The sequence below is a fragment of the Otolemur garnettii genome, unplaced genomic scaffold (genome assembly GCF_000181295.1).
Source record: "Otolemur garnettii isolate 467f Iridium unplaced genomic scaffold, OtoGar3 scaffold00260, whole genome shotgun sequence".
Lineage (NCBI taxonomy): Eukaryota > Metazoa > Chordata > Mammalia > Primates > Galagidae > Otolemur > Otolemur garnettii.
Window position 1 is genome coordinate 1,153,062 of NW_003852655.1, and position 5,742 is coordinate 1,158,803.

At 42.1% G+C, this 5,742-nt stretch overlaps 1 protein-coding gene across 3 annotated transcripts in view; it reads left to right on the forward strand.

The window, feature by feature from the left end:
• The window catches only part of DEAF1 (DEAF1, transcription factor), a 52,764-nt gene that overhangs the window by 39,625 nt on the left and 7,397 nt on the right, over window positions 1–5,742 (forward strand). The gene's annotated exons all lie outside the window — the stretch shown is intronic.

Genomic DNA, 5,742 nt, shown 5'->3' on the forward strand with positions numbered 1-5,742 from the left:
GAACCCGCCACCTTAGGTGTATGTGGCTGGCGCCTTAGCCGCTTGAGCCACAGGCGCCGAGCCACAAGTCTTTTTTAAAATTAATTAATTTCTGTTTTTGAGACAGTCTCACTTGTACCCTTGGTAGAGTACCGTGGCATTATAGTTCACAGCAAACTAAAACTCTTGAGCACAAGGGATCCTTTTGCCTCAGCCTCTCAAGTAGCTGGTACTACAGGCGCCTGCCTCAACACTTGGCTATTTTAGAGATGGGGTCTTGCTCTGGCTTAGGCTGATCTCAAACTCTTGAGCTCAGGCAATCTACCTACCTCAGCCTCCCAAGTGCTGGGATTACAGGTGTGAGCCACCGCACCCAGCTTCAACTTATTTTTTTACTTACTTTATATATTTTTTTAAAGACAGAGTCTGAACCTGTACCCCTAGGTAGAGTGCTGGAGTGTCAGCTCATAGCAACCTCAAAATCTTGGGCTGAAGCAATCCTCTTGCTTCAGGTTTTCTATTTTTAGTAGAGATGGGGTCTTGCTCTTGCACAGGCTGGTCTTGAACTCCTGAGCGCAGGCCATCCACCCGCCTTGACCTCCCAGAGTGCTAGAATTACAGAAGCGAGCCACCCGAGCCCAGCCACAATTTATTTTTGAGACACGGTCTCACCCTGTTGCCCAGGCTGTAGTACCTGGTGTCCCCCCAGCTCACGGCAGCCTCAAACTCCTAGGCTTAAGTGATCCTCTTGCATCTCCCTCCTGTGTGCTGGGACAATAGGTGGGCATCCCCACGCATGTGCAATAGAGACAAGTCTTCCTGTGATGTCCGGCCTGACACCCTAAGAGGCGCCCTGTGGCATGTCACCCTGAGGTGTGTCACTACCTGGCATCCTGGGCTGCCCGGCCCACTCTGACCCAGGGAACGACCTCTACTTGGCATTTTTGTCCTCAGCCCCTGGTGAGTGGGTTATTTTCTCTGCATAACACTAGAATTTATTTCCCTGTACAGTTATTTCTAGGGATATGGGAACAGAAGTGCTGAGAGCAGAGGGCACAGGGTGTGGCTCCTGCTATGTGGCAGTGCTGAGGCGTCCACCTGTGTGTGTCAGGAGCTGGGCAAAGTTCTAAGGGTCTGGACTTGCAGGAAGGATGTGGCCTGCTCTGACTCACCGGCACAGTGACAGTGGTCTCCTGCCCTATTTAGAGTGCTTTAGAAAGCACACTCAATGTTTTGAAGTTGCAGCTTTTCAGCTTCTCTTCTCAATCTGGTTTTTACTTCCCTTTGAGGAGCCTGGAGTTGGGGGTGACATGCTGCCCTAGAGGTGGACAGAGGTCTGTGGACTGTGGGTCTAATGGTGGCCCAGGCACTCAGGAGAGCAGCTGTGGGGGCTGGGCTTTTCTCGGCTTTGTGCAAGGTGGGAATTCTTGGTGTTGTGACAGAAGGTACTGTGTCATGAGACGAGTAAGAACACAAATCTGAACATAGACACAGCCCAGGCCACCTATGCAAGGCCCAGCTGAGTTTGCTGGTCTCACCTCCCCAGCTGAGGCTCGCGGCTTGGTGGCCTTCTAAAGCCACACTTTGTGGAGGTGCTTGGCAGAAGCTGGTGTGCATGGGAGCTGGGAGGAGGGTGTGGGTGCAGGTGGCTGGAGAGCTTAGAGAAGGCCTCAAAGGGATGCTGGAGTAAGGAGAAGAAAGCAGACCTCCAGGACTGTCCTGTTGGGGCCCTCCTGGGGACATGGGAGCAGCTAGTGCCCACAGCTTCACAGCCTGAGGTTCAGGTCTGAGTGTGTTGGAGGTGAAACCCAAGCCTCAAACGCAGTCTGAAGCCCAAGTCTCTGAACTCCGAAGCTCCATGGACACGCTTTCACACTGGGAAGAGGCATCCAAAGCTGTTTTGTTCCTCTTTGGGACTCTGTGACATGTGCCTAGGACCACTGGGAGGGACAGCTGAAAGCATGTGGTCACAGGAAGGGCAGATTGGCTTTGTACTGGCTTTTTTTGTTTTTCCTGAGGACTATCTTTTGTAACTTGCAAAATGTCCCTTCCAACCATACCAGGTTTATGCTAACCCTGTGATTAAAGGGTTGGAATTTTTTAGTTTTCTTTTTTTTTTTTTTTTTTTTTTTTTTTGAGACAGAGCCTCAAGCTGTCCCCCTGGGTAGAGTGCCGTGGCATTACAGCTCACAGCAACCTCCAACTCCTGGGCTCAAGCGAGTCTCCTGCCTCCGCCTCCCAAGTAGCTGAGACTACAGGCGCCCGCCACAACGCCCGGCTTTTTTTTGGTTGCAGCCATCATTGTTGTTTGGCGGGTCTGGGCTGGGGATTCAAACCCGCCACCTTAGGTGTACATGGCTGGCGCCTTAGCCGGTTGAGCTATAGGCGCCGAGCCAGTTTTCTTTTCTTTTTTTTTTAGTTTTTCTATTTTTATTAAATGATAACTTTGTACATTAATGCATTAATGGGGTTCAGGCTACTGCTTTGATATACAATGTGAAATGCTTACATTGAACTAAGTAACACTAAGTAACACATCCATCACAATTATTTTTTAATAGTTTTGAAATGTAGCATTGTATCTTGCCCAGTATGTGAGGTTCCCCCAAATGCCCTCCCTCCTCCCATATCTCCCCTCCCCTCCCCTCTCTCTCCTCTTCCCTTCTACTTTCTGGACTATGGTTATGTTTTGCCATTCATGAGTATGTAGGTAATTATATATTGATTTCATAGTAGTATTGAATACATTGGATACTTTTTTTTCTATTCTTGAGATACTTTACTAAGAAAAATATGTTCCAGCTCCATCCAGGTAAACATAAAAGATGTGAAGTCTCCATCTTTTTATGGCTGCATAGTATTCCATGGTGTACATATACCACAATTTGTTAATCCATTCATGGGTTGATGGGAACTTGGGCTGTTTCCATGTCTTGGCTATTATGAATTGGGCTGCAATAAACATTCTGGTGCAAATGTCTTTGTTGTATAATAATTTTTGATCATCTGGGTATATACCTAGTAGAGGAATTGCAGGATTGAACCGTAGGTCTATTTTTAGTTCCTTGAGTGTTCTCCAAACTTCTTTCCAAAAAGGTTGTATTAGCTTGCATTCCCATCAGCAGGGTGGCATCTACACCAACATCTGTAGTTTGGGGATTTTGTGATGTGGGCTAATCTTACTGGAGTTAGATGATATCTCAAAGTGGTTTTCATTTGCATTTCTCTGATGATTAAGGATGATGAGCATTTTTTCATATGTTTGTAGGCTATGCACCTGTCTTCAGTAGAGAAGTTTCTGTTCAAGTCTCTGGCCCACATAGAAATGGGGTTATTTATTCTTTTCTTATTGATTAGTTTGAGTTCTCTGTAGATTCTAGTTATCAGACCTTTGTCGGAAGCATAACCTGCAAAAATCTCCCATTCTGAAGGTTGTCCGTTTGCTTTACTTACTGTGCTCTTGGCTATGCAAAAGCTTTTTAGTTTGATCAGATCCCAGTAATGTATTTTTGATGTTGCTTCAATTGCCTGGGCTGGGGGAGTGGGGGGCGGCCCTCCTCATAAAATATTCTCCCAGGCCAATTTCTTCAAGTGTTTCCCTACACTCTCTTCTAGTATTTTTTATAGTTTCATGTCTTAAGTTTAAATCTTTTATCCAATGAGAATCAGTTTTTTTGAATTTCTTTCTTTTTTTTTTTTTGCAGTTTTTGGCCAGGGCCAGGTTTGAACCTGTCACCTCCAATGTATGGGGCCAGTGCCCTACTCCTTTGAGCCACAGGCGCTGCCCAAGAATCAATTTTTGTTAATGGTGAAAGGTGGGAGTCGAGTTTCAGTCTTCTACAGGTCTCCAGCCAGTTCACCCAGCACCATTTGTTAAATAGGGAGTCTTTCTCCCACTGAATATTTCTGATAGACTTGTCGAAGATCAAATGACAATAAGTAGCTGGGTTCATCTCTTGGGTCTCTATTCTGTTCCATACATCTACTGCTCTATTTTTGTGCCAGTACCATGCTGTTTTGATCACTATAGATTTATAGTATAGCCTGAAGTCTAGTAATAATGAGATACCTCCTGATTTGTTCTTATTTCTGACTAATGTATTTGCTATTTGAGGTTTTTTTCTGATTCCATAAAACGAAGTACTATTTTTTCAAGTTCTTTAAAGTATGACAGTGGTGCTTTAATAGGGATTGCATGAAATTTGTTGATTGCTTTGAGTAGTATGGACATTTTAACACTGTTGATTCTTTCAGCCATGAGCATGGTATGTTTTTCCATTTGTTAACATCTTCAGCTATTTTTTTTCTCAGTTTCATAGTTCTCTTTGTAGAGATCTTTCACATTCTTTGTTAGGTAAATCCCCAGATATTTCATCTACTTTGGCACTATTGTAAAAGAAATAGAGTCCTTGATTTTTTTTTAGCTTGACTATTGTTGGTGTATACAAAAGCTACTGACTTCTAAGTATTGATTTTGTATCCTGAGACGCTGCTGTATTCCTTGATAACTTCTAAGAGTTTTGAAGTTGAGTCCCTGGGATTTTCCAGGTATAGGGTCATATCATCAGTGAAGAGTGAGAGTTTGATCTCCTCTGACCCTATTTGATACCCTTGATTGCTTTCTCTTGCCTCATTGAGATGGCTAAGATTTCCATTACTATGTTGAATAGCAATGGAGACAGTGGGCATCCTTGCCGCGTTCCTGATGTGAGTGGAAATGTTTTCAATTTTACACCATTCAATATGATATTGGCTGTGGGTTTGCTGTAGATGGCCTCTATGAATTTAAGAAATGTCCTTTCTTTGCCTATTAAGTGTTCTCATCATGAAAGAATGGTGGATATTATCAAAGGATTTTTCTGCATCAATTGAGAGAATCATATGGTTTTATTTTTTATTTTATTGATGTGATGTATTATATTTGTAGATTTGTATATGTTGAACCAACCCTGTAACCCTGAAATAAAATCAACTTGATAATGGTGTATAATTTTTTTGACATGTTGATGAATTCTGTTTGCTAAGATCTTATTGAATATTTTTGCATCGATATTCACTAATGATATTGGTCTATAATTTTCTTTCTTTGTTGGATCCTTTCCTGGTTTGGGTATCAGGGTGATATTTGCTTCATAGAATGTGTTGGGAAGTATTCCTTCTTTTCTGTGCTTTGGAAAACATTGTATAATATAGGTACTAGTTCCTCTTGAAAGGTTTGATAGAATTCAGATGTGAAGCCATATGGTTCTGGACTTTTCTTTTTTGGGAGATTTTGTATTGTTGATGCTATTTCAGTGATTGATATAGGTCTATTCAAGATTTCTAATTCTTTCTGGTTGAGTCTAGGAAGGTGGCGTGCTGCCAGGTATTGGTCCATTTCCTTCAGTTTTTCATATTTTTGGGAATATTTTTGTAGTAATTATTGAAGATTTTTTGAATTTCTGAAATGTCTGTTACTGCTGCATTATCATTTCTGATAGATGATATTAGAGATTTTACTTTTCTATTTCTGTTTAGGTTGGCCAAAGGTTTATCTATTTTGTTAATCTTTTCAAAAACCCAACTTTTTGTTTCATTGATCTTCTGAAAGATTCTTTTGTTTTCAATTTCATTTAATTCTGCCCTGATTTTGGTTATTTCTTTTCTTCTGGTGGTTTTGGGGTTGGAATGTTCTTCCTTTTCTAGTTGCTTAAGATGATCCATTAAATTGTTGGCTTCCTCTCTTTCTGTTTTCTTTTCTTTTCTTTCTTTTTTTTTTTTTTT